Source organism: Peromyscus maniculatus, chromosome X, assembly GCF_049852395.1.
Source record: "Peromyscus maniculatus bairdii isolate BWxNUB_F1_BW_parent chromosome X, HU_Pman_BW_mat_3.1, whole genome shotgun sequence".
Lineage (NCBI taxonomy): Eukaryota > Metazoa > Chordata > Mammalia > Rodentia > Cricetidae > Peromyscus > Peromyscus maniculatus.
In genome coordinates, this window is record NC_134875.1 from 86,771,044 (window position 1) to 86,795,604 (window position 24,561).

At 50.0% G+C, this 24,561-nt stretch overlaps 1 protein-coding gene across 4 annotated transcripts in view; it reads right to left on the reverse strand.

Moving 5' to 3' along the window:
* The window catches only part of Stard8 (StAR related lipid transfer domain containing 8), a 79,571-nt gene that overhangs the window by 19,771 nt on the left and 35,239 nt on the right, over positions 1–24,561 (reverse strand). The window contains exons 1-2 of one of the 4 annotated variants that reach the window (XM_076562274.1): positions 14,728–14,860; positions 14,265–14,366 (exon numbers count right to left, since the gene is read on the reverse strand). The exons of 1 other annotated variant lie outside the window; for it this stretch is intronic. The gene's annotated coding sequence lies outside the window, so the exon portion shown is untranslated. Of the gene's footprint in view, positions 1–13,895; positions 14,066–14,264; positions 14,367–14,727; positions 14,911–24,561 lie in introns of those variants that run through there. 2 more of the 4 variants (XM_006981171.4, XM_015999672.3) reach the window with 2 other exon arrangements.

A 24,561-nucleotide genomic window follows, 5' to 3' on the forward strand; every position in this document is an offset into this window, starting at 1 on the left:
GCTCCAGACAGGAATCGGGCCTCATAGCTCTACTCTACCCACAAGTGTCCTGTAGAGAATGTTAGGAAAAGGAGGGTACTAAGACTTAGAAGCCAATGACAATACATGCATCTATGTGTATCCAAGTCACATACCATAGATCTTAGCACACAGCAATTTTATACAGAGGAGGGACCAAGGTGCAAAGCAAGGGTCCTGTTGCTGACATCCTATGAACACAGGAAATTTTCACACACTCAGGAAAAATAGCACCAATATCTGTCTACTAGGATAATGCCTAATGGTAACAACTAAATTAAGGGGGGAATTCTAATCAAGCCAGTTTCCCTGCTTACTGCTTAAATCATCTTGGGCACCTTGCTTCCTTCTCTAAACTATGGTTGCCACATTCATACAATGGGATTCAAGACTCCTGCTAGAACACGGCCCTCTGAATCAACTAAGCAAGGTACACATGAGCTCACAGAGGCTGAATTAGCAAGCACAGGGTCTGCACAGGTCTGCACCAGGTCCTCTGCATATACATTATAGCGATTAGCTTAGCATTTCACGGGGACCCCCGACTGTGAAAATGAGAGGGTCTCTGCCTCTTTTCCTCCAGCCGGGTTGCCGGGTCCACCTTCAATGACAGTCTTTGCTTCATCTTATTATATGTTATTTTGTCATGTTTGCTTGTTATCTCTTAGAAGCCTGTTCTTTTCTAATGACAGAAAGGGAGTGGATCCAGAGGGGAGGGGAGGGTGGAGGGAATGGGAGGAGTAGAGGGAGGGGAAACTATAACCAGGATATATTGTATGAGAAAAGATTCTATTTTCAATAAAAGGAAAAAAAAAAAGAGTCTCCTTGTCAACTTCCTTGGTTACCACACGGGTGTGATCAGACCTTTGGTGGTCCTCCTCCTCCTCCTCCTCCTCCTCCTCCTCCTCTCCTTCCTCCCCTCCTCTTCCTGTTTGTTTCTGTGCTGCAGAGAGAACCCAGGACCTCCTTTGCCCAGGCTAGGCAAGCCCTCGGCAGCTGAGCCATACACCCACAGTCTTCCTTCACTGGTTTTAAATGTGACAAATAGTGTTATCATTAGAGAGGGAGAGTTTGCTTAAGGCTATCTGAACTTTGTAACCTCCTAAGACTTTAAGGCACATGGAGATGCTGTTTTCGTTACAGCCAGATGAGAAAAGGGAGTTAGGAGGACTAGACAAGGCACCAGGAAATCACGTTGCAGGAGGCCAGAAGGTCTCACTCAGCCAACGGCATGAACCTTACTTAGTCTAGGGATGGCTACCCCTCTTCACATGTTTATCTGCCTTAAATTAAGGTCCTTCTGTCTAGATACTCAGTGGTCTGCGAAAGAGCCGCCCAGGCTCCAGGCTCATCCTTCTCTTTCTCAACCAAAAAAGTCCATCTCAGGCCTGGCCAGCAGGTAAGGCAATGGGCCCGAGGCAGGGAACGAACAGATGTCACAAGGCCTGACATGAAACTGTCTCTTAGCAGTTACTGCCCTTGGGTATACCATCTCATGTCTCCGTCACCTTCTCCTCTAGTGCCCATTAGCGCCTGGGCAGACTTGAAATATGCCAGTGCCTTGACTGATTAAATTAGAATCTCTTGGGATGAAGTTGGATTTCACTGGTCTCTTTGCTTCTGTGAGTTCTGGAGATGCTTCGGAAGTGCAGGAGAGAGCAAGAACTCCTGCCCTCCCAGCCTTGACTAGCGAAACAGCCACACATACATAGAGAGCCCTGGAAAGATGCTCTCCAGAGGCCAGAATCAAGCCTCTTTGGGCCACTGGCAGAAGTTTGCTCCCGGCCTCGAGGGTACAGGCAAGAGAGTGTGACTAACACTACTATGAGTGCCTATGGTGGGGAGAGGAGAAGAAGTCCGTGGGTGTTTGTGAAGGTCACTTAATCAAACCGTTAGCTGACTATTCCTGTCTTTCAGCAGACATGGCGGTCTCCTTTACCTTACATACTAGCTTCCTGTTTGGAAAGGTATCTCCCCCATGACCCTTGTCATAGGTCGGATGCCTGACAAACAGGGTCTGGTGTCAATACTGGTCTCTTCCACTTTTAGTGGGAACAGGAAGAAAAGCGAGTATCCCAAGTGTACTGGGATACCACTGTCTATGGGACAAGGTAAGTTCCCAGGGTAGGCTCTGTGAAGCCCTGGCTTGAGCTAGGGGAGAGAGGCAGGCAGTGGGGCTACACACCACTGCAGAGCCTGTCCTGCAGCTAGGGGATGCTAAGCCCTGCCTAAAAAATCTCTCAGTTCATTTCCCTTGGCTGATCCAAGGTCCATTTCCTGTTTTCACTCTCCACCCCTGGAGAGGAGCCTTTTCAAGACAGAATGGTCTTGAGAGGGGACTTTGTAGCTCAGAAGCTATCATCCTTTGGCACTGGCTCTAATTGCCCCTTCCGTGTCCTCCGTATGGACACATTTACCCACCTAGCCTTTGAGCCTAGTATGGGAATGTGATTCTTAGAGGTGTGTAGCCAAGACAGGTGACAGGTCACTAGCTGGTTTTCCTACCTCTTTGGGGTAGAGAGAAAGGGGTCTTCACTGAACTGTCAGGTATTCTGGGGCCACTGACACGTCCCTTCTCGCCCAGGAGGTGGAAGAGGGTAGGTAATTTTCTGCCTACTGGAAGACCCACTACTTTCTGCTATTGCTGTTCTTAGCTGGAATTGCCACTCCAACTCAGCGCTGGCAGGGGAAGGAGGCACAGGGAGGAAGGGAGACAGGACGAAAATAGCTCCCATCCCACATTCCAAACCTCTCTGGAGGGGCACCATGGCAAGGGCCACTGGGTTTCAGCCGCCCTACTTTGGCAGTACTCGACACTGGCTGGCCTTCTGCTTGCTAGGTCGTAGGGCAGAACTGGGGGCCCTGCTGCACCTGTTCAGATGCCAGCCTGAGTCTCTGCCGGAACTGCAGCTGGAGGCCAAGCTCCTCGGCCCATGTGAGCAATCCTTCTGGAGTCTTCCCCTCACAAATGAAGGGCCTATGAAGCAAACAGCTTAGGAGGGTTGTATGGGACAGGGTGGTAGCAAGCTCTCAAGCCACTGAAGTTTTTGGCTAGCTAGGTGCGCATGTGCAGACCCTCTAATGTGCCTCTCCTTTGATACTTCATGTCTGTACCTGCTCACAGGGTAACACTTGGAGTCCCTACTGAAAGGACTCCCATCCAGAGACAAATTCCCTTCCCATTTCGACAATGTCTGGAGACATTTTTCATCATTCCAACTCGATGAGAGGGAAAGGGATGTCTGAAGCGTCAGTTTCGGTCTTACCAAGATACCCCCAGGCAGCCGTACCAATTTGGGAGCCATTCTGGCGGTGCAGTAAAGTGGTGGTGCACCTCACCACTGCCAATGGAGATCCCTTGACTTTATGGGTCAGCCAGAGAGGTGGCAGCTCTGGAATGGAGTTCTGTATATATGGAAGTTACACAAGGCTCCCCAAAGTAGTGGTTTGAGTCCTGTAAGTAGTTGTAAATAAAAAGACTCACATGAGCTGTGAGGTTAAGTAAATCCTGGCTCGCCGGAGCTGTTTGAGAAGCTGGGTCCAGAGGCAGCCAGGCCTGTGGTCTCCTCGGCTAGCAACGGACAGAGTGGGGCCAAAGTAGACAGCTGACATTCCTACCCAACCCAGGGTTTCCCTGTGACAGCGAAGGTCAAAGCCGCCACCTGCTCTGCTACAGTTGCTCTAGTCGCTTTCTTTGCCCCCAGGGGCTCCTGTCCCCAACTTAGTCCCAGGTGCTCTGACAAGGTCACCGCCGGCAAGGAAAGGCATTTGTTTTAATAAGCTATGTGCTATTCCACCCATGCCAGTCTCCAGCCTAGAGGCAAGAGATGCCAAGCCAACTAGTCTAAGGCAGATGCTGGAGCAGCAGTAACTGCTCTCCACTGCAGTATGGGCCCAAACCTTCGGGCTGAAGGTCAGGCAAACCACCTCATAGTTTTAGCTCCCCCACCCCCCACCCCCCACCCCGCCAATTTGTGTGCAATCTCAGGGAAGCCACTACTACCTCTCTCTGAACCCAGTTTCTCATCTTCTGGTTGCTGTTCCCCAACCTCTCGAGTCAGAGCTGTAAATGGCAATGGGTGGTTCAGCCGACGAGCTGTCCTGGAGTGTGGAGGAAGATGCATTTGGCGTTAGGTACTCCGAAAGGGAATGGGAGGGAAGAGCTCTGCTGACATTCTTGCTTCAGAAGCCATCCAACACCTTGTCCTCCTGTTTCCTCCTACATATTGATTGAGTCACCAGCTCCTAACACCTTCTCCCACTAAATGATCAGGTTTCCCATACACAACTATGTTCCGGAATCGCACGCCTAGAGCAATTCAGCCCTCTCTCTCTCTCTGTTTCTAGTTTCCTGTCACTCCTGTCCACAGGTTAGCCCACTGGCTTCTCCTCCCAAAGACTCCAGCCCTAACCCAGTCACTCTCCTATTCTGCAGCCTAATCGGCTCCTCATTGTCCAAAACCTGGGGCAGAAACTGGCCTACTCTGAACAGACACCCAAGGTTCAGCCTAGAGCGAGCATTCCAGCCCGGGAAGCCTCCCGGACGCTCAGCATTCAGGAGCATGTGAAGCTGTTTTCCCCATTTGACCGGTAGCTCCGTTTCCCTGGGTTCTATTTGTCTGGGTGCTCCCGGTGCAGTGTGATAAGGGATACTGAATGTTCTGGCAACGCCCAGACAGGAAGCTCTGCTTCCCGACTTACCAGTGTCCTCGCTTCTGGCTCGAGCTCTCTGTTATCCCCCACAGTGTGCTACAGAACTGAGCATCTACCTGAAGCTCACAGCTGCTGGCCTTTAGGCAGCTCTGCTGGGCAGAACGACATGCCCCAGGGCAGAAAGCAAAGAATCAGGAACATCCAGGGAGGAGAACAGAAAATGAACTGCTGCCTAAGGGTGGAGGCATTCTCCCTGGGGGGGGGTGGGGGGCGGGGAGCTATTAGCTCTTTCCACTCAGCTTAAGTGTGGGCAATGACGTTCACCTGAGTCGTCTTGAGCACTCATTACCTCCTACTTCCCTCTCCTCCGTGTTCGCTTCTCTTGACCTGGTGCCACCACCTCTTCATCCTACTCCCCGTGCCTATTTCCCTTTCCTTTTTCTGAAGGCCAAATATAAACTCCTGGGCAGGAAATGCCTTAAAGTAGCCTGGCCCCACCCTGGGATCCAGAAAAAAAAATTGTCTCTGACAGAAAGGAAATGGGCCTGAGAGAAGTGGCCTCTTCAAGAAGCAAGCAGACACAACTCCTCCTCCCTCAGCCCCGCAGCCAGTCAGAGAGAGGAGGGCTGTGGTGTGCCCACGGCTAGGCTATGACCGACAAGGGGAGTGCTTGGGCCGTGGAAGAACCAGAGGCAAGAGGACTCCAAATGGTGCCCTACCAGTTGGGTGAGACCCGTGGGACCAGCCTTGTGGTCCCCCAAGGTGCGAAGAGCGAGGCTAACAACCAGAAGACACAGCTTTCCGCCCTGCTTTTGCTCCTTGTTAATGGACTGTGCTCATTAATGGCAATCTGCATGATACCAAGTTTAACTCTTCACAACAGTGAATAACAGACAGTTTTTTGTTACTGAAGAGTTACTGTGTTTCCGGCCGAGGACTGCACAGACGGTATTCCTCAGGTTTCGTGATCTCCCTGTAGCTCAGTGTCCTTATCTCTAAAATAGGGATGTAATCACAGAACCCACTCGTTTTTGCAAAGATCGAATGAGATGACAGCCCATTTGTCCTGTGTGTGGTGGAGGTTATGTGCCTGGATATTTGGGATGCTCAAAACAGGGCTAGCCACTGGTCTTCCACTGATCTCACCGGCCCCAACTTGGGTACCCCCACCCCACATGTGCCCAGGACGAACACTTAGTAGTTCCCATCCATGGGAAAAGGCACTAGATCACCTCACATTCCATTTGGTGGTCCCAGCAACCCTGTCCAAAGCAAGGAACGACTCCTGCAAAGCATAAAGCTGAGACTGTGAAAGGTCAGGAGGGGTCTTCTACTGTACTCCGGCTTCTTTTTCTTCTACTTCTTCTTCCACTGTTTCTCCAGCTGATGGGTTCCATTTCAGCCCTTCTTAGAGTCCTCCTCCAAAGACCATTCCCTATGAAGTGTGGATGTATTCAAGCAATGGGCTACGGGCACTTACTATCAGGCCGTATGCCAGACACCAAGGTCTGAAAATACAACAAAAGCCGAGCTCTCCCAGTGTATTTGGCCAGAGATGTTGTCCGGCCCATCCTACTCAGGAAAGCAGAGACTAAGACAAACTGTCCTTTGAGGCACCCCTGAAGCTTGTTTTGGAGACAAGATAATAAGGAACAAACTCCAAAGCAGGGGATCTGGCAGCTAGTACAGCCTAAGGAAGGAAGCTTCCAGCCCCCAAAGAGTCGGAGATGGGTACACTTGGTGAGGGTGGGGAAGCTAGATGTTCTGGACAACTCCCCCACCCACATAATCCCAGTACAAGCATGGGCTATGTGAGCTGGAGGGATCTCACAAGTGTTAATCCGCCCAGTCTTTGCCGGCCCCTACCCACCCACACCTTCCAAATAATGCAACCGGTTGTCAAGACAGCACACTAAAATGTCTCTTCTTCCCCATGACACCCAGCACCCTGCTCCCCACCCTCAGTGTGAGAAGGTGCTAATAAAGCAGACCTAGTGCTGTTGCCAGAACCACCTCCGAATCCCTCCTGCAGGCCCTTCCCAACTCCAACGAGGCTCTATTTTAGAGTATCCCAAGACTTCGTGTTTTTCCTCCTGCCTTAGAGACGGGGGGGGGGGGGGGGGGGGGGGGGGGGGGTAGGGAGCAGGGCCAGTAGGCGAGCGATCTGGGGACTGACTGCCCAAAAAGATGAGTTGCTTCTGGATATGATGAGCACTTGGAGGGAGAAGAGAGGCCCAAACTGATGCCCTTGCCTCCAGGTCAAGCAACTAGAAAGAGTCTGCCTTTAAGGTTACAGGAGGTATGGTCAGAATACCTGGGTCCTCATTTTATCACTCCTCAGCTGTCTGACCTGGGACATGTCTTTTCTTTAATTGCTCCTCACTCTTCTTCTTTATATGTAATAGCTCTAACTGCCTTACAAAATTGTCACAGGAGCTATGTATGGTAAAAATGTGTCAAGGATTTAGGAGAGGCCACTCTTGTTGCTATTATCGTCATTACCGCAATCTGTTGCAGTGTCACAAATGCCACCAAAGGTGGTCAAAAGAAGGAGCCCTATAGGAACTACAAGAGAGATTTCCTAGATGTGATAGAATCTGATGTCACAGGAAGTCCAGACCCAGTATACAGAGGTGGTATGCTGGAGCCGTGCATAACCCCAGGTCAGTAAAAAACAGCCAAGTAACAAGGCGGCACCAAGTACTACTTAGAGACAAAGATGTTATCTGGAGTGCAACCTTGGGAGGTAGGTACATGTTTCCTCATCCTTGGCAAATGCAGGCTCAGAGACGTGAAACCACCCAAGGCCTTGAACAAGACTATCAGAACAAGACTATCAAAACAGAGCTCATGTTCTTCCCAACACCCTCTTACTCTGGACATCTTGTATACAGAGCTCTGCTCTCCTCTGGGCCTTTTCCCACATCCCACTCTTTTGTTTCCTTTCTTTGTTTCTGATATATCGCAAGCTGGCATCAGATTTGCTATATAACATCAACCTCTGATCCTCCTGCTCCACATCCCAAGTGCTAGGATCAGGTATGTATGCATCACCACATCTGGTTTATGTAGTGCAGGGAGTTGTACACAGGACCTCGTGCATGCTAGGCAAGTATATTCTCAGCTGAGCCACATCCTCAGCCTCTCTATTTTTTGTCCATTGAGAAAGTCCTGATGGGGTACAGGCTGATTGTGCCAGTTGTTTAGAGCCAAGCCCTTCCTACAACATCCCTGCCCCTGCCCGGCCTGATTTGAACTCAGCCTGCAGCAAAATGGTGGGTTACAAGTACATACTTCAGACAGGCCAGTCTTTGGCGGGTCCAGATAAAGGACAGGAAATCCCAGGCCACCTCCCCTGGAGGTTGCTCCTTCTGCCACAGGAACAGAGTTGCAGCCTAGGCAGAGGTTCCTCTGTGGTGAGGAAGCTGCCGAGTCAGCCTAGTCAGCCTCAGCTGCCTTGAGTGCCGGGTGTGGTTTGAGGAGAACACCAGTGGCTGTGTGTCGAGACCTGGGTTCTTTTCCCCTCCTGAGCCTCAGAAGGGTTTGCCAAAGATCACACTGACGGGATCAGGGCAGCGACTTTGCCGGGCTGAGAACACAGAGGGACCATGAAGCGAGAGGGTCCGGGAAACTGAAGAAACGGGGCTGGTTGCTGTCGTCATCGCTTGCTACAGGAAGGAATGACTGAGTTGGTATTTCTCTCTGCCTGATTCACTCTTGAGTCCCCACTGTAGGCACGGCTCACGCCCATTTCTGGCTTCCGCCCTCCCTAAAGTAGCCCCTTTCCTCCCTGCCTGCAAAGGGCAAATGGCAGAAAAGCACGGTGTTCGAAGCCCCCCCCCCACCCCGGCTACATCCTAATCAGCACATTTAGCTGGATATCTACTCTCAGCAACCTTGTCACTGTCAAGGAAGGGGACAGACACCAGGAGAAAGGCCTTGCTTTCCGAGGGGTCCCCACTTTCGCAGACTGGACCTGAACAACAAACCACCTGGAAAGGGTTGTACAAGGTGTCTCAGTTCCAGATTCTGGGGCCTTAGTATCTGCCTGGTGGCTCATTGGAGAGGGGTTATTAAAACGGTCATCCTGAAAGGTTCAGAGTAAAAATAAACGGAGGAGAACTGGGTATCCCCCACTGCTAAAAGGGCTACCAATGGCAGCATATAGAGGGAACGAGGAGGAGGCTGAGGAGGAGGCTGACCCAGGCCCAAAAAGAATATTTGCAGGAGCTGAGATGTTTAGGCTGGAAAAAACAGAGAGGATCTGTGTTCAGTCTTCAGACTGCGGAAGGCCGAGAGAAAGGAGGCTCTAGGTAGTTCCAAGGGGCAGAACCGGGCCTCAGAGTTAAAAAGCCTCAGAGAGATATCATTTAGTTCAACAGAAGACGAAACGTGCAGTCATCTTACTGATGGGAAGCAACAGCTTGCAGCTTCCATTGCTCCAGGGTGTTGAAGCCAGGTGAATAGTAACTAGACAAGCACAAGGCGGAGAGAGGAGCTTCAGAAGGTGCGGGCCTTGTGCCCTCTAAAGGCCCTTCTTCCCTGGACTCTGTTTGCATACCTACCTCTAGGGGAGATTGTGAGGAAGAAAAATAAAGGTGAGGACAACAGGCCAAGCCCTCCCCGATTCCCACAGCCCTGAGATCTCAGGAACACCTTGGGCTCATATGCCCCAGAGGGAAAAGTCACTCATTAACTTGTGACTGAATGGGTCAGAGGGAGACCTCCTAGGACAGATGCAAACATGAGGAGGAGCTAGGGAGCAGACTCCAGCTGTGGCAGTGGTGAAGTCAGACATCCCAGCCTTACCCAGGCCATGGAGATTTAGTGGCTGGGCCTGGGAGAATTTGTAGCCAGACCTCTATCACCCTGTGGATAAGCAAAAGGTGTTAAGTGGAAACACATGCTTGCACAGCTGGAAGGGAGCTGGGAAACCCAGAGTCCCACCCAATTTACAGATGTAGAAATTGAGGCCCAGGGGTAACACATGTGCTTTCCTAAAGTCATTCAGAGACAGAAACAGAGGTCAAGTGCCTGACTCTATTAGACATACAGGGTTCATTAAATGTTGGTTCCTCTGTTCCGTCTGAAACTATAGAAAAGTTATTGTGTCCTAGAACTTTCTAAATTGTGTCTGGGTTCTGGCCTGGCTCTTTCCACCTCCCACTGCCTGTGTAGATACAGACTCTTGGTGAAAGACTTTTTCTTCCACCAGAGGCTCTCAGCCTCTCAGCTAACTGACTCCAGACCCCTCTCCCCAACCCCCATCTCAGCAGCATTTGGGATTGGACATTGGGCCTCGCACATGCTAGGTAGGTATGAGAGCTGAGCTAGCGCTCTCTCTCTCTCTCTCTCTCTCTCTCTCTCTCTCTCTCTCTCTCTCTCTCTCCCTCCCTCCCTCTCCCTCTCTCTCTCTCTCTCTCTCATTTTGAAGCAAGGTCTTGCTAGGTTGTCCAGATGGCTTTTGGACTTACTCTGTAGTCCAGACAGGCCTTCAACGTATTATCCTTCTGCCACGACTTCCTGAGTAGCTAGGATTACAAGCTTGTGCTACCAGGTTAATTTCTTGTTCTTTTAGGCTCCTGGAAATACCTCAATCCCTTCCCGACTCTAACGCCTACACAAAACGCAATGACATCTAATACGAGTATATGTACTTCAAACAATAGGAATAACTACTCTGTCCAAACACAGGACAGAGGGGCAGAGTTTTAATCGGCTCCACAAGTTTTTATGACTGAATACTTGTCAGTATCCCTCTGGGAGGAGATGGAGTTTAGGATGGGGTCCCTTTAAGGCTTGGAGTGGACAAGGAGTTAGTTAATGGCCATCCTGTAGAGGTGACTTTCCAAGGTGGTTATTATGTGGCTCAATCATTAACCAAGCAGTGGCAGGACCCCAGGCTTGCTGGAAAGGGGCCACTCCTCTCCCAAGGACAGACCAAGAGCAAGAGGCCGTAGCCAGGTAGGACATGCCTGGGGTCTTTCTCTCCTCGACAAGACAGTCTGCAGTGGAGCAGATGAGGGCAGGGGCCTCACTCTGCCCACATGGGGCTGGAGGAGGGCTGGCCCGGAAATGGAGGAAGTCAGCACACCCTTAATGGGGAAGGAGGGAAAAGAGAGACAGTGAAGGGTTTTTATCATAAATGAAAGAGGAAGCTCCAAGCTGGGCCTCGGTGATTAGATGACAAGCTGGGAAAGACTCTCATCCTGAATGCATCCTGTTTTGCTTCAAATTGGCCTCAGGGTCCCAGAGCTGGGGAGGGGCCTGGATAGCGAGTAGCCTCCTAGGAATTCTCCCAGGCCTGCTGACCTCAAACTCCTGGGTGGCCCCTGAGCACAGGAGGCAAGTGGGAATTAAATCTCTCTTTTGCTACTAGAGGAATAAAGGCACAGAGTTTCTGGAGTTTCTCCAGGAAGCTTCTACAGGTCAGCCTTGGGATCAGAAGCCCCAGAGGCAGCTAGCATCTGCTACTGGCAATGTGGCATCTGTAAAAAACGAAGAGCTCCTCTAGCCTTTCTTCTGTCGTTCAGATCAAATGGTACCCACGCGTCAATCACCCTCTCCTCAGTCAAAAGCAGGTCCCCTCTGGCGGGGACTCTAGGACAAAACAATTGGAAATGTGAATACTAGCCAAACTTTTGGTGACATTAAAGGTTTGGTGTGATAATGATACTGTAGTTATTTTGTTTCAAGTCCTTACCTTGTAGAAAGATATATTAAATATTTTAGATGAACTGATAACATGTCTAAGATTTGTTTCAAAGGAACAAGACATGGAATGAAGTAACTACGAGAATGGTCAGTTGAGATCTAATTACACCATTGTTTCTCTTTTAAAAATATGTTTAACGTTCTTCATAATGTCTTTAGCCCCCCGCCCCCAAATGAAGAGCACCTCAGGCCACTAAACCCCTAAACTGGATGGCAGATTTCGCAAAGATAGGTGCTATAACCATGGGTCGTCCACGAGAACTAGTGCCAAGCCTGAGTTTAATGACTAATCGTCTCGAAAGCAGCTTGTAGTTAGTTTACCAAGCACTGAGCAATGAATCCCCTCGTTTAATCAGGTGAACTGGAAAACGGATAGAAACTGAGGGTTGGAGGCATTGGGAAAGCAAGAGACTAGATTTAGACCTCGGTGTGTCTAGCCCTCCGAGTCCTTGTTTTGTGTTCTGTGGCACCATGGACTGCTAAGGAACTTAACATTGGGTTCTCAAATCCCTGCATGTGGCTGCGGTAAACAGGAACAGCAACTGCTCAGCATGCAAGCAAGCCCTCAACATGGAGGGCCACACCAGAGGAAACTCAACACACAAACTCAGCACTTCAGACTTGTGACTGTGGCCCACACTGGGAGCCTCTAATCCACTGACTCGCTTCTACAAGGACCCATGGACATAAGCACACACACACACACACACACACACACACACACACACACACACACACACAAGCCAAGCCCCCAAGTCACAAATGAATAACGCGTCAATAAACCCTTGATACCAACAACTGCATGACTAGCATGGTGCTCAAAAATCTCATCTGGGGGTGTGGTGTGGGAGGGAAAATACAAGTCACCAATGGCTAGGGCATAGCTCAGGACTGGAGTGATTGCCTAGAATGCACCAGACCCAGGGTCCCAACCCCACACCCCAGCACCAAAAGAAAACAAACCCCCGCCTCCAGATCCTCACAGACTCTAAGGCATTGGGGAGCCTGTGCCTCCTGTTCCAAATCCTGAAATCATTGACCCCCTCACCCTGAGCAGCTAAGTGGCTCAAGGACATAAGCCTGATCCTACCCAAATTGGGAGCTCAAAGAAAAAGTTCTCCTTTTTACTTAAGAATAAAGCAACTCCTTCTTTCGCCCAAAGACCCTTTTTCCATCCTTCCCCAAGACCTTGCCTTTCGAGGGACCCATGTTATCCATGGCTGGAACAAGGAGCTCCAGAAGTTAGCTAACAAAAGGCAAAACAGCATCTGGGCCTGACACTCCTCCTCCTTCCCTTGTGACTGTCCTGCTGTCATGTCCCCGCTGCTATCCTTACACCTGGCTCCAGAGGTCCCGTGCTCCCATTCCCATCTGCAGTCCCCCAAATAGATTTTTTAAATTTCAGTATAGATGGACGGCCAGAGATGGTAGAGGGGATGAATATGAGCAAAGTACAATAGTAGCATGCAAGTATAGAAATATTATAATGACACTCATTATTTTGTACATTAAAATTAAAAAAGATAAAACGACAGAAGGTCAAAGTTTGGGCTCCTTGGTAGACCCTTTCCTTTTCTCCCGTGCTCCAGCTTTGGAAGTATTAAGGTATCATCTTTCCAAGACTCAATTGCCTCCGCCTCTGCATCCCCACAAGGTACTTTGCCATCTTTACATCTGCAGATATCATCTCCAGGCAGTCTCTTGGGAAGGCAGGAGGGACCCGCAGATGCTCCTTCGCATTCTTCAAAGAGCTGTTTGCAATGCGGAATGAGAGCAAGCGAGCAAGGGAGAGCAGTCTCTTTTCAGTATGGTGTTTCTCAGCCCTAACTCGAGAAGTTCAAGGAACAGAAATTCCGAGGCCAGAGCCTGGATAAAAGAGCAGCGCTCTGAAGTACGGGCCAACACCAGATACCCAGTGAAATGGTAGCTACAACTTTAGGGTAAAAACTTTACCTCCACCCCTCCCCGACAAGCATCATTCATGCCGTTCCTCTCTTCCCACTGCACCACTCACCCAGACACCACCTGAAGTCTTCTCTATGCCTTGGGCTGCCCACCTCCAGTCCCCAGAAAATAAACGTCTCCCTTTCAATCCGGGAAGGAGAAAGCAAGAGAAAACCCAGACAGCAAGGATACGGATGGCGCAGGCAGGGACTGCAACCCTTAGAGTGGGTGTGGGCGCTGGTAGTGCAGCCCGAGTCAGGGTTTGAAAATAGCCCTGGGTGATTCATTACTCTCTCCTCCCAGGATTACTGGGTGCTCTGAGTGAGACCCAAGCAAACTAGGACACCAGTACTTTGGCTGAACGTCATGTCTAAGTACAATTTTTGGGGTCCCCAGAGTGAGAAACAGTGTCTGGGAGAAAAGTTCCATCCCTCCTCACATTCAATTTGATAGCTGTCTCCCTTACATTAGTTTTCCAGCTAGTCTAGCTGCATGATCATCGTAAGACTCACCAACTGCCCAGCTCCAGTCGCCCCAAGTGTCTCGGAGACCATCTCTTTACTTACCAGTTAGGAGACTGGGCCCAGGAATTAAGTTAGTCAACGTCAGAGCAGAAGAGATCGGGCCCTTCTGATACTGAAATCTAGCTGCCAATTGAGGTACTGTTGAAAACACTTGACACTCACGAAAGCATGACTCGCTAAGGTCACATGAACTGGCGGAACCCCGGTTTCCTGCGTGGTAATTCAGTGCTGAACTTGAGTAAGTATTGGAAGAGACACGGAGAGAATCTTAGACTACCCAAGTTAGAGCTCCCCCAAACTTCCATGTAATAGCTTTTCATCTGAGCTTTTCTAATCTAAACTTATGTGGGACTCCATAGCAAACTAAGTCCCAGAAAGATGAGCCTTATTCAATAATATTTATTAACTTACTCAACGCCGCTACTTCGAACACAGCACACTTCCAGGCGTTGTCCAGGTGGGAAAGGCAATGAGGCAGGGGCCGATGGGAAAGTCCAAGTGGCCGAAGCCTTCCTGGAAGTGCCCCCCGAATTAGGAGGGCAAAGTGGGCAAGCCCCCCACTGAGTCCCCAGGAAAGCCACGGCGCCAGTCAGGCCCGGGGGTCCTCAGGCCGCCAGACAGGCCCATTTGCGGGGCTCTGATGGGAGAGTGCAGCCGGCGGGCTCAAGAGTCCCCAGTTTCTATAACTCTGAGCCCCAGCCCCTGAGCAACCGCAGCGCGGCTACTTTCCTTCCTGCCTCCCGTGTCCTCAGCCCAGCCGAACTGCCTGCCATGAGACCGGCCCGGGCCAGAGAGCCAAGAAGGCTAGGCGGGCCACCGGAGCCCATGGCCCCCGTCCGTCTGAGTGTCCCCCTGACGTCGCCCCAACTCTTACTTGGCAGCTGCGTCCACACAGAGGCAAAGGGACGGGAGGCGAGAGCGGACAGGACTGCTCGATGAGGACACGCGTGAAGCCAGGGGTAACGGTGCCGGCCAGAACAGCAGCTGCGGCAGCTGCTTAGCCGTTGTCAACCGGTCTGGTCTCCGCTCGCTGCGCAGGTGGGGAGGGAGGGAGCGTCTGCGAGGAGACTGCAAAGGGGCTCCGCCCACCTACAGGTCCCTAGACCAATGAGGGCTCAGTCCTCCCCCCCACTAGTCTCCCCAGAAAGCAGCCCAAATAGGGTGGGCGGGGCTCTGCCAGCCAGCTCCTCTAATGCCCGGAGCCCCTGCCTTTCCCTCAGGTCACGCTGCTGGAGCCTGGAGACACAAGCCCAGGGTCCCAGCCAGAGCTTGAAGGAGCAGAGCTTGAAGGAGCGAGTTGGCCAGGCACACAGACTTATATTTATTGAGTTCTGAATGTGTCTGGCACTTGCAGAAAGGCTTCAAACATAAATGCCGTGTGCACGAGAGGGTTTAAGTGACGTGGCCAGGATAATTTATAGTAAGTCCAGAAGACTGCTTCAGTGAGAGGCACAATTAGAGACAACGCAGTGAGAAGGGAAGAAACCCCAATATGACCGGGAAGTGATCATTCCTACCTTATGCAGGCACCAGGATTCTGCAACCTCCCCAATATCATCCTCGGCCCCCTGCAAGTCCAAACTTTACTTCCATATAGAAACACATGCGGAACTTAGGGCACCAAAGTTAATTATGGCAGGAGAGAGCTTCCAGGAGTGCCGAAACCAAAGACCCCCAGAAAGCTTGTTCAAATTCAGTAAGAAACAGTTTAAGAATTGGTTTCTTCCTTGCCTTGCCTGTGAAGTTTCCAACAGAAGTTGACAACCTTAATTTTACTGTGGAATTGAGGATTCCTATTTAGCCGGGGCTGTGAGTACCCAAGCTCTCAGGGAACTGCAACTATGTTTACAATGACAGAAACTAAAGAGAGGCGACTTATTCTGGGCGACTCAGCAAATCCATGGCAAGCCAATACTTGCACACTGGTATTTTCTCCATACCTGATAGATGGCGGAATGGAGCTAAGGTCATTAGACTACAGGAACTGCATCCATCTCACTGGATTGCTGGCATATCCAACAGAGCAGTTTGCTCAAGGTCATTTTAGGCAATGACTGAAGCAGGCACCCTGCCTTCAGTCTACTAGGCCAAACAAATTTCCCCACCTTCCTTTTGGCTAGCCCTCATGAGAACCAAAGGAGTCACAATGAAGCAAGGCAACCCCCGGTGTGTGCGCTCCCCCAGTGTGTGCTCTCACCCGGTGTGTGCTCTCCCCCAGTGTGAACTTTCTGCTCTTCTCAACAGAAGAGCTGCAACTGGTATCTTGTGACAATTTTTTCCAAGTGAGCCATGTCCCCACAGATCTTAAATATGGTTGCAGCCTATCCACCTGAACTCACTCCCCAAGCCAAAATCCTATTAGGAGGCTAGAATCCTTCTGATGGCAGGGCTGTATATAATATTGTAAGCATGCTTTAGGGTCTGAATTGAAGCCAAATGTGTATTGCTTGTACACGATGCTAGAAAGGAGTTAAAAGTGGGAAACCTACCATGGTTCAATCCCTAACGACAGGAAACCATGTCAGAGCTGAGTTCATCTGCCTCGTGGAGCTGAGTACAATGGTTTCCCAGTAATGTTCACTAGTGGGTGAAGAAATGTTAAAAGACACTTAGGGATGACCATGAAGAAATTATAAGCACACAAATAATGAGAACTCTAATTTAGCACTTAGCAGATACTAAATTTTAGACCGTCTCTATTTGCAGCCTAGGTTGCCCTCAAAGTCATATTGTTCTTGCTTCAGCTTTCTAAATGCTAGGATTATATTTGTGCCATCACCTGTAATTTAGCAGATTGTTCTAACTGGATTAAGATAGTTTGGGTTCTGAAATACCAGTGTGTGTTTGTGTGTGTGTGTGTGCGTGTGTGTGTGTGTGTGTGTGTGTGTGTGTGTAGGTGTGTGTGAGTGGGTGTATACAAGTGTGCACGTGTGTGTGGAGATAGAAAAAATCCTTCAGTGCCATTCTTCAGGTGTTGCCTACTGCTTTTATTTTCAGGCAGGGTCTTTCCGTGGCCTGGGCCTGGCTGGCTAGACGAGACCTGCTACCTAGCAAGCCCCAGGAATCCACCTGTCTCCACTTCCCCGCTGCTGGGGTTATAAACCCACTACCATACACAGCAGTTTTTATATGGGTTCTGGAATAGAACTCTGGTGCTCGGGCTTGTTACCAACCATGCCATCACGCCAGCCCCGCTTTGTTTTTTGGTTTTTGTTTTTGTTTTTGTTTTTTTGTTTTTAAGCAATAAAACCAGAACCTGCAAAGGGTCAAAGTACAAAATACACCAAAAAAGTAAAACAGCATGAAAAACTACAAAAGTTAGAAAATGCTATAAATAATAGAATGCCAGTTACGCAGTGCCTGACATGCTTGATGAAAACATTTTTTGGTTGCAACACACTCTGTCTTGAGAAGTCCACACCCACGTCTTCGGTATGTCCTGTCCTTTTTCTTTAAGTGCCTCTCTCTTCCTTAATGCCTGCACGTCAAAACATTTTTTCTTAATAAACACTAACTTTGATCTGAAAACAAACAATTTTGATGAATGAGTGAACACAATAATTTAAGAAAACTTTAGTGATACCATTTATAAATGCATAGTCATGGTACTTTGAAATAGCTCAAGGGTCATTTCTTTGTGTCTTAAAACAAAAACAAAAACAAAACAAAAAACCTTCCCTCTTTTATCTTGAGAACTTCAGAAAGAAGCGTGTCCAGCCTCTTCGCAGGGGACAAGCTAGTTCGACAGCACCTTCACCTGTACCAGCCGCTTTCTTCTCCCTGCCTCAGCCCATCCTGCACTAGATGGATAGTCTGTAATGGTGCCTGGAAAGGATGGGGGCAATCGTGCCTTTTCATAGGAATCTTTCCGGAATGCAACAGGATCAGCTCCAGAAATAAGCAGAGCGTGCAGGTCCTGGCTCCCCCTTTTTCCACAAAACGCACTCTTATCTGGGAGTTCTGTCGTCCCTCATTGCTACTCTGGATGCCAGCGCAGTCATTAGGCAGGGGACGGGTGATGAATGAAGCAAGCTGGTGGCTAGCAAAACTCAAAATGCAACACCCCGAACCATGTGCGTGCATGCTTGTGTGTGTGTGTGTGTGTGTGTGTGTGTGTGTGTGTGTGTGTATGTGTGTGTGTGTATGTATGTGTAGGTCTGAAGCCTGAGGCTTCCTTTACTCTGCCACTACCACAGATGAGCTTTTTCAAAGAAGAGAGAGTGCAATGAACTCTGAAGTCAGGTGTTCAGTGTACAAAGCCCAAATCGAACCGTGATGCTGAGCAGATGCATTTGGGATCATAAACGCTTAAATAGTCACGGAAACTCAATCCTAGGTATGGACAAAGCCACTGAGCCGTGGTGGAGAGCATCCTGGCTCAGGAAGTAGGAGAGGTACTACTTGTACCAATTTCTGGCAATGCCACCGAGAACAAGTCACGATGACATTGCAATTACCAGTATTTTCACCTGTAAAACAGAAGCAGTGTGTGCTAGCCAGTGGGCAAAGCAGAGGCAATGGATGTGAGAGTATCCTGTAAAGGCTGGCCACAGGCAGCAGAACAGCAAAGGAGCCAAATTCTCCTGACCCACAGGGGTAGTGGGCTTTTTTTTTTTCTCTAGACTGTGGAGAGAGTACCTCTAGATCCAATCACCCAGAGTCTTCCTCTAAGACCCCTGGATCCTAATAAGGGCTGAGATGAGAACACACTCCCCCTCCTCTCTCTCTCTCTCTCTCTCTCTCTCTCTCTCTCTCTCTCTCTCTCTCTCTCTCTCTCTCACACACACACACACACACACACACACACACACACACACACACACTGCCTGAAATGGGCGCTCATCCGGCTGTTGCAGGCAGACTCATGGCCCCACTCCGCACCAGATCCAATGAGATGGACCCGAGGAAGGCACCAGACAGGGCCTTACACTACTCTTTTTCATAGAGTCTCTGAACACCCACTGGCAAAAGGCTGCCAGGAACTCACCATGGGAAATGGATCCTTAAGGGGGAAATGGGTTATACTCCAACCTGCTACATCCAGCACCATGACCCTCACACAGGGCCTTCCACACATTCCTGCAAGCCCTATTCAGGCCCACAAGAAAAACCTGCTTCTTGTTGGGCTTGAGGACCCCCCACCAAGCCTCATGAAAGGGGCCTATTGCTCATGCTTGCACAACATGAAGCAGTCATGCTTCAGATAGAAAGGTATCACAGAGGCTCGGGCCATGGGTTGTGGACTAGGTGGGACTGTTGTAGCAAGACAGACCAGAGGCCGCAGGGGAAGCTGTGGGAGGGATGGGAAAGGTGTGTGGCACACCTGGGCCTCATTTTCTTGTGCTATCAACTGGGATATAGAACAGAAAACTGAATCCTGGGAGGACAAAGAGCCCTGGAGGCTCATGGCCCAAGGCACCAATATGGCTGTGCTCATCTACCGCCCTAGGGCACCCTGGCAGTAGGTGCTCCGTGCTGACCAAGAACTCATTTCCTCAACTGCCTGTGCCAAGCAGCTTGTGGCCACCTCCTGGCACCCGAGCTAGGCACTGGAGGCAGAGAGCCAGCCTTTCTTAATACACCCATGAGATCCCACCCCACAACAAATGCAAGGCCTGCTAGACTGCCAGCCCCCTGATCCCACCCAGTGAACCCCCACACCACAGCAGTGGGACAGGCCCCATTCCACACCAAGATTCACCCTGGCCTGGCCTCACTGGCCCATCTCAAGGGAGCCAGAGGATTGCCGCTGTGGGTAGATTGGGCACACACATACTTCCACTTCCTAAGGGACTGCCACCTTCCCCACACCAGCAGGTAGGTTGTCCTGGACGGAGTTCTTGGTGCTTGGTGAACCTGGCACAGGTACATAGAACAGGATGTCCACCGAGACACCACACCCACTCCTGCCCTCCCTACCCCTGTGCAGAAGGGAGATAAACAAAGACAGGTCTACGTCTAACACTTTTCCCTCAACACACCATCAAAGTCCTGATCTGGCCCTCAGACAGCACTGAGGTTGTCTATACACGATTATCAACCTTGCCTTTCTGGATCTGCCATATATATCACTGTGAGGAGGCAGGGGCCAGCCCTCACACAGAGAATGCCTAATCCAAACAGGTGGGCAGCCTGAGGCCAGGTCCCAGAGGTCATGGAAGGAGGGATAGCAAGACTCAAAGGTGGCTTTATGTCTCCAGATCAACAGATCACCCCCAGGAAATTGGTTCCTATCACACACACACACACACATACACACACACACACACACACACACACACACACACACACATCCATCCATCCATGCACCAAGACATCTGGGCCAGAGACCAGGATACTGTAACTGTGACCTTACTTATCCTGCTTCTTTTGTGAGACCTGACAGACTTCCCTGCTGGCTCTGGACATTAATGTCCCCATATATTCTGTCAAAGTCTGTCTGAGGATCTCAGAGAGCCCTGTAATTTGGCAGTTTAGATTCCATGATAAATCTAGAACAAGAAACCCAACACAGTTGCCCATTTCCTCCCTATAATTTGGATGGGAACATGAAGAACATCTAGGGAAAAATAGGAAGAAGTGACTGGAAATTTTACATGTTCACCGAGAAATTGTTCAGCTTCCAAAGGTTTGAAATGCCAGACACCTTAGCATACTCCTGGGGATAAAGAGAGGTTGGGATGGAGTTCTGAGGCAACAAATACCAGGTAAAAGGGTGATGTCAGGGTGGCGGGAGCCGTGGTGTGCCTCTGAGACACTGGATGAGAAGGTGAGAGACTAACCATTTGAAATTACAGAGGATGTAGGGAGCTACTATCTAGATGCTAAGATTCAGAGATAGGGAGTCCAAAAAGAGAAAGGAAGGATGAAAAGACAGACCGACAAGGGGCTGCTAAGGGAAAAACATCATCAAGGGTTAGTCATAAAGAGGGACAGGAAGGCAGGTAGGAGAGTGGACAGCTTGACGCCAGAGACAGTCTCGGAGGAAGAGACGGTAAAGGACATACTCTTTACAAATGCCAACCACGTGTCTGTAGCCAGATTGTTGAGTGGAAGCTGGCAGGAGAGTCCCTAGGGACCAAGGCTGATGCACAGTCCAGAGGAGAGGATGGGGCCTCTGTGGGACTAAGCAAGAGCTGGTTAGGAATTGGAAGAGACAGACATGGAGAGTGGAAGGTCTGAAAAAGGAACTCTCAGCAAGGGCTAGCGCTCTAGATCAAAGGGACCCAAGGCTGGAAAATGAAAGTGCAACCAGAACTAAGCTGAACTCGAATTGCCAGAGCCTGTGGGGCAGAAATCTGGCACCGACTCTCAATCCAGGTCTGCTGGCCTCTGCCCACTAGGTTTCCAGCACGGTGAGTCCCACCAGGTGCCCTCCAGACCCTAGAGCATCCACATCCTAGGCTTCAGGAGCCAAAGGCAGGCCCCCAGCTCTGTGCCTCAGTCATGTGTTGGTGGGCACCTCGGCTGCACCTGGTGGCTCCGGAGTGCAGGAGGAGTTCTGGGCGCACCAGGCTGAGCTCCCAGTGGAGACCTTTGAGGGTGGCCAGTGGAGAGGCAAGGGTTGCCAAGAAAACATGGCTGTGGCTGCCCCGCCCACTGGCCCCCTGGCGAAGACTGGAAAGTTCCATACTCCCACTGCGCTCAGGACTTCCCCCTTCTCTAGCTGCTGGGCCTTCTTTGGATGACTCTACCCCTCAGCCTCCCCATCGCCATTGGACCAGCTCTCATGATGGGTCTTTCGTATCTCATCTCCTATTTAAAGAGTGTTTCACTCCCACCGCCCCGGCTCCTCCCTGCTGTCTTATGTCTATGTGAGGTGGAGGTGGGGGTGGGGGTGGGTGGGGGGGTGGGGGTGGGGGTGGGGGGGTGGGGGTGGGGGTGGGGGGTGTTCATTAGTCACGAATCAGCCCTTCCACTTCTCAAATATGTCTCAGATTTCACCAGCCCAGTGAGTGGCATGAGGAGACTTTGTGCAGCGGTCAGATGAAGAAAGGAATGGTGGTGATTCCCGCCATCTTGGTTCAACTCTCTGACTCAGCTTCCTCCACTCACTCCCACCCTACTTGAACACGGGTTGCTCAGTGTGCTGTGAAGCCATTAATATCAACAAAGACATCTTGGAATCCTATGACCAAGAATCTCCTGGAGTGGAGGCAATCCTTATAGACCCCCTTATGCCACTAATGGAAAACTAAGGACTAATAATAGAAATGATCTGGCTCGTTCTTTAGCAGAGACAATTATCTCTATGTTGCAGGACTATCTGAGGTCTGAAAAACTTTGAACGTGGCATCTGGGACAGAGTCTAGGCTCTATAATGAAAGATCAGCTTTTCCAGGCCTCACTCTAAGGCAAATGGCTGCTATTTGCTATGCTACAAGCAAACTTGTTTTCTTGTACAGAGACGGTGGCAGGCCCACGTTGGCTGTTTTCAAGAAAGTAAAGACAGACATTTGCCAGCACTCAGACTTGGTCACTTCCACTCCAGTTCTCTTGATAGCTAGTCAACGGGGCCAAGAGTCTCATTCTGGCTCTGTGAGAATCATGACATGACCTGGACCCTGATAGGGAGCCTCAGCTTCCTTGTTTGTAAAATAAGGATAGTAACCCCACGACACAATAGGGATAATCAACACAGCCTGTAAACAGAGCATTGTTTGTACCTCTTATCATTTACAAAGCATGTTCCAGATTCCCATTGTAGTGTAGGTCACACACACACATACCCCAGATCCACACCTTGCCCTTTAACTTAGAGGAGTCAACTCTATTTGTGAGTGTAGGCTAGCCAGAGAGTTGGAGTGGATGTTTGCTGAGATCTGTGCTATCTTTAGGCACTGGAAGGGAGTGAGGAGGTGACATTTTGATTTCTTCTCCCTGGGGTAATGGAGGCACACAATAGGCCTTGACAAAATATTTAAACGATCAAATGAGTGTGTTTTACATGTGGGGGTGAGGATATGCTCAAAGTCACACAGTGAGTCAGTCTATTTTAGAACTAAGAAACTGACTCTGTGCCACCTTCCACCCCGCCATTCTACATCACAGAATTCTTTCCGTGCCTCTTCCGAGTGATCATAAGTCACTGAGGCGCCCAGTCTCCTCTCTTCCTACCTTCTGGCCTGTCCTCAAACATATTCTGGACTAGGACAGTGGGCCCCAGTCAACTTCCTTCAAGCCCAGGAGTCTCTTTTCTGCTCTCTGCTTGGGCGAGCATGGAACACGGCCCCTGTGGAAGCAACTGAGGAGGAAGGGCGGCAGCAGTTATTTCCTAGCCTGCGAAGGCGGGCGCCTCCCTCCCTGTCTGTCCCTCCCCTACTTCCCGAGGTCTGCTGCTGCCACAGGCCAGAACAGTGAAAGGAAAGGACTCCAAAGCCTGCTTTGAAACCCAGAACTTGGAGCTAGAAAGACCACAGAGGCCGCTTATTCCCACAGCCTCCCCACCGAAGGACTGCCAGCTCTTGCAGCCCGAGAGTGTCTTACCTAGTCCCTCAGAGTGTCAAAGAATGGGCAGAACGGACACCCAGCCAACAATGTTGCTGTGCAATAAAAATAAACAGATAAAAAAAAGATTTGCGTTGTTATTTGAAGACAGGATCTTTATATGAATCCTAGGGTGGCCTTGAACTCACAGCAATTCTCCTGCCTCAGTCTTCTGAGTGCTAGCATTACAGGTGGGTACTACCACGCCTGGCAAGGAAAGAGTTAATAAAAGCCAAAGTATATCCAGCACTAGCTCTGTGCTAGTCATTGTTTGGGTGCATTTAAAGTAATATTTAATGTTTACAAAGACCCTCTAAAGTAGATAGTTTTATTATTATTTATCATCCTCGCCGTTGCCCCCACTTTACCCATGAAGAAACAGAGATTGTCACAGATGTGACCATGCTGAGCACGCACAGCCTGTAAGTAGCAGCGCCGAGGTTGAAGTTGGATTGTTCTTTTCACCTACATTAATGGTGAGGCTCACACTTGGAGTCGCGCTCATTTACCCCCTAGGGGCTGAGGGAAAGAATGCCGAAGATGTAACCTGAAGCTTTGGTTCAAGCAGGGAATGTCTTTGAAGTCCCTGCTCTTATCTGAAACATCCTTGGGAATGTTCCAGGTGACTCCAGTCTGTGTCCCCATTAGTGTTTTCTTCTTTAAGCCTTTAAGTCGGTTTGGCATCAGAGGAAGGTGGCTAACTGTGGTCTCATGGATTCCGACGCTCCCATACCGCTGCTTTGTATCCCAGGAATTCCAGACGCCGGGGGTAGGATAGGCCCTCACTCAGTCAGAATAGCTAACATTTGTGGCATGCTTACGGTAGGAGCCCAAATTCTGAGCACCTTTGTCATGTAATTTTTGTAATTCACCTGAGACCTGCTTGTTTGTTTACTTGCTTGTTTTTGAGATAGCATCTCTCACATTTCAGCTGGAGCTGGTTACCCTCACGGTGTAACCCAGACTTAACCTCAAACACATGACAACCGTCCTGCCTGGATCTTTGAAGTTCTGGGTTTACAGAGGTGAGCCTCCATACCTGGGTCTACTGGTGATTTTATCATCAGCTCTGAAGAAGTCCAAGTATTCCCGCTGCCTCCATTTTCAAAAGAGAAAACCGCAGCCCAGTGAACTTGCCTAATTTACCCAATGTCACAATTTGGACTGTCAACGCACTGTACATACTGGCTTTCAGGGCACACAAGAGCTCTCTCTCCTTTCC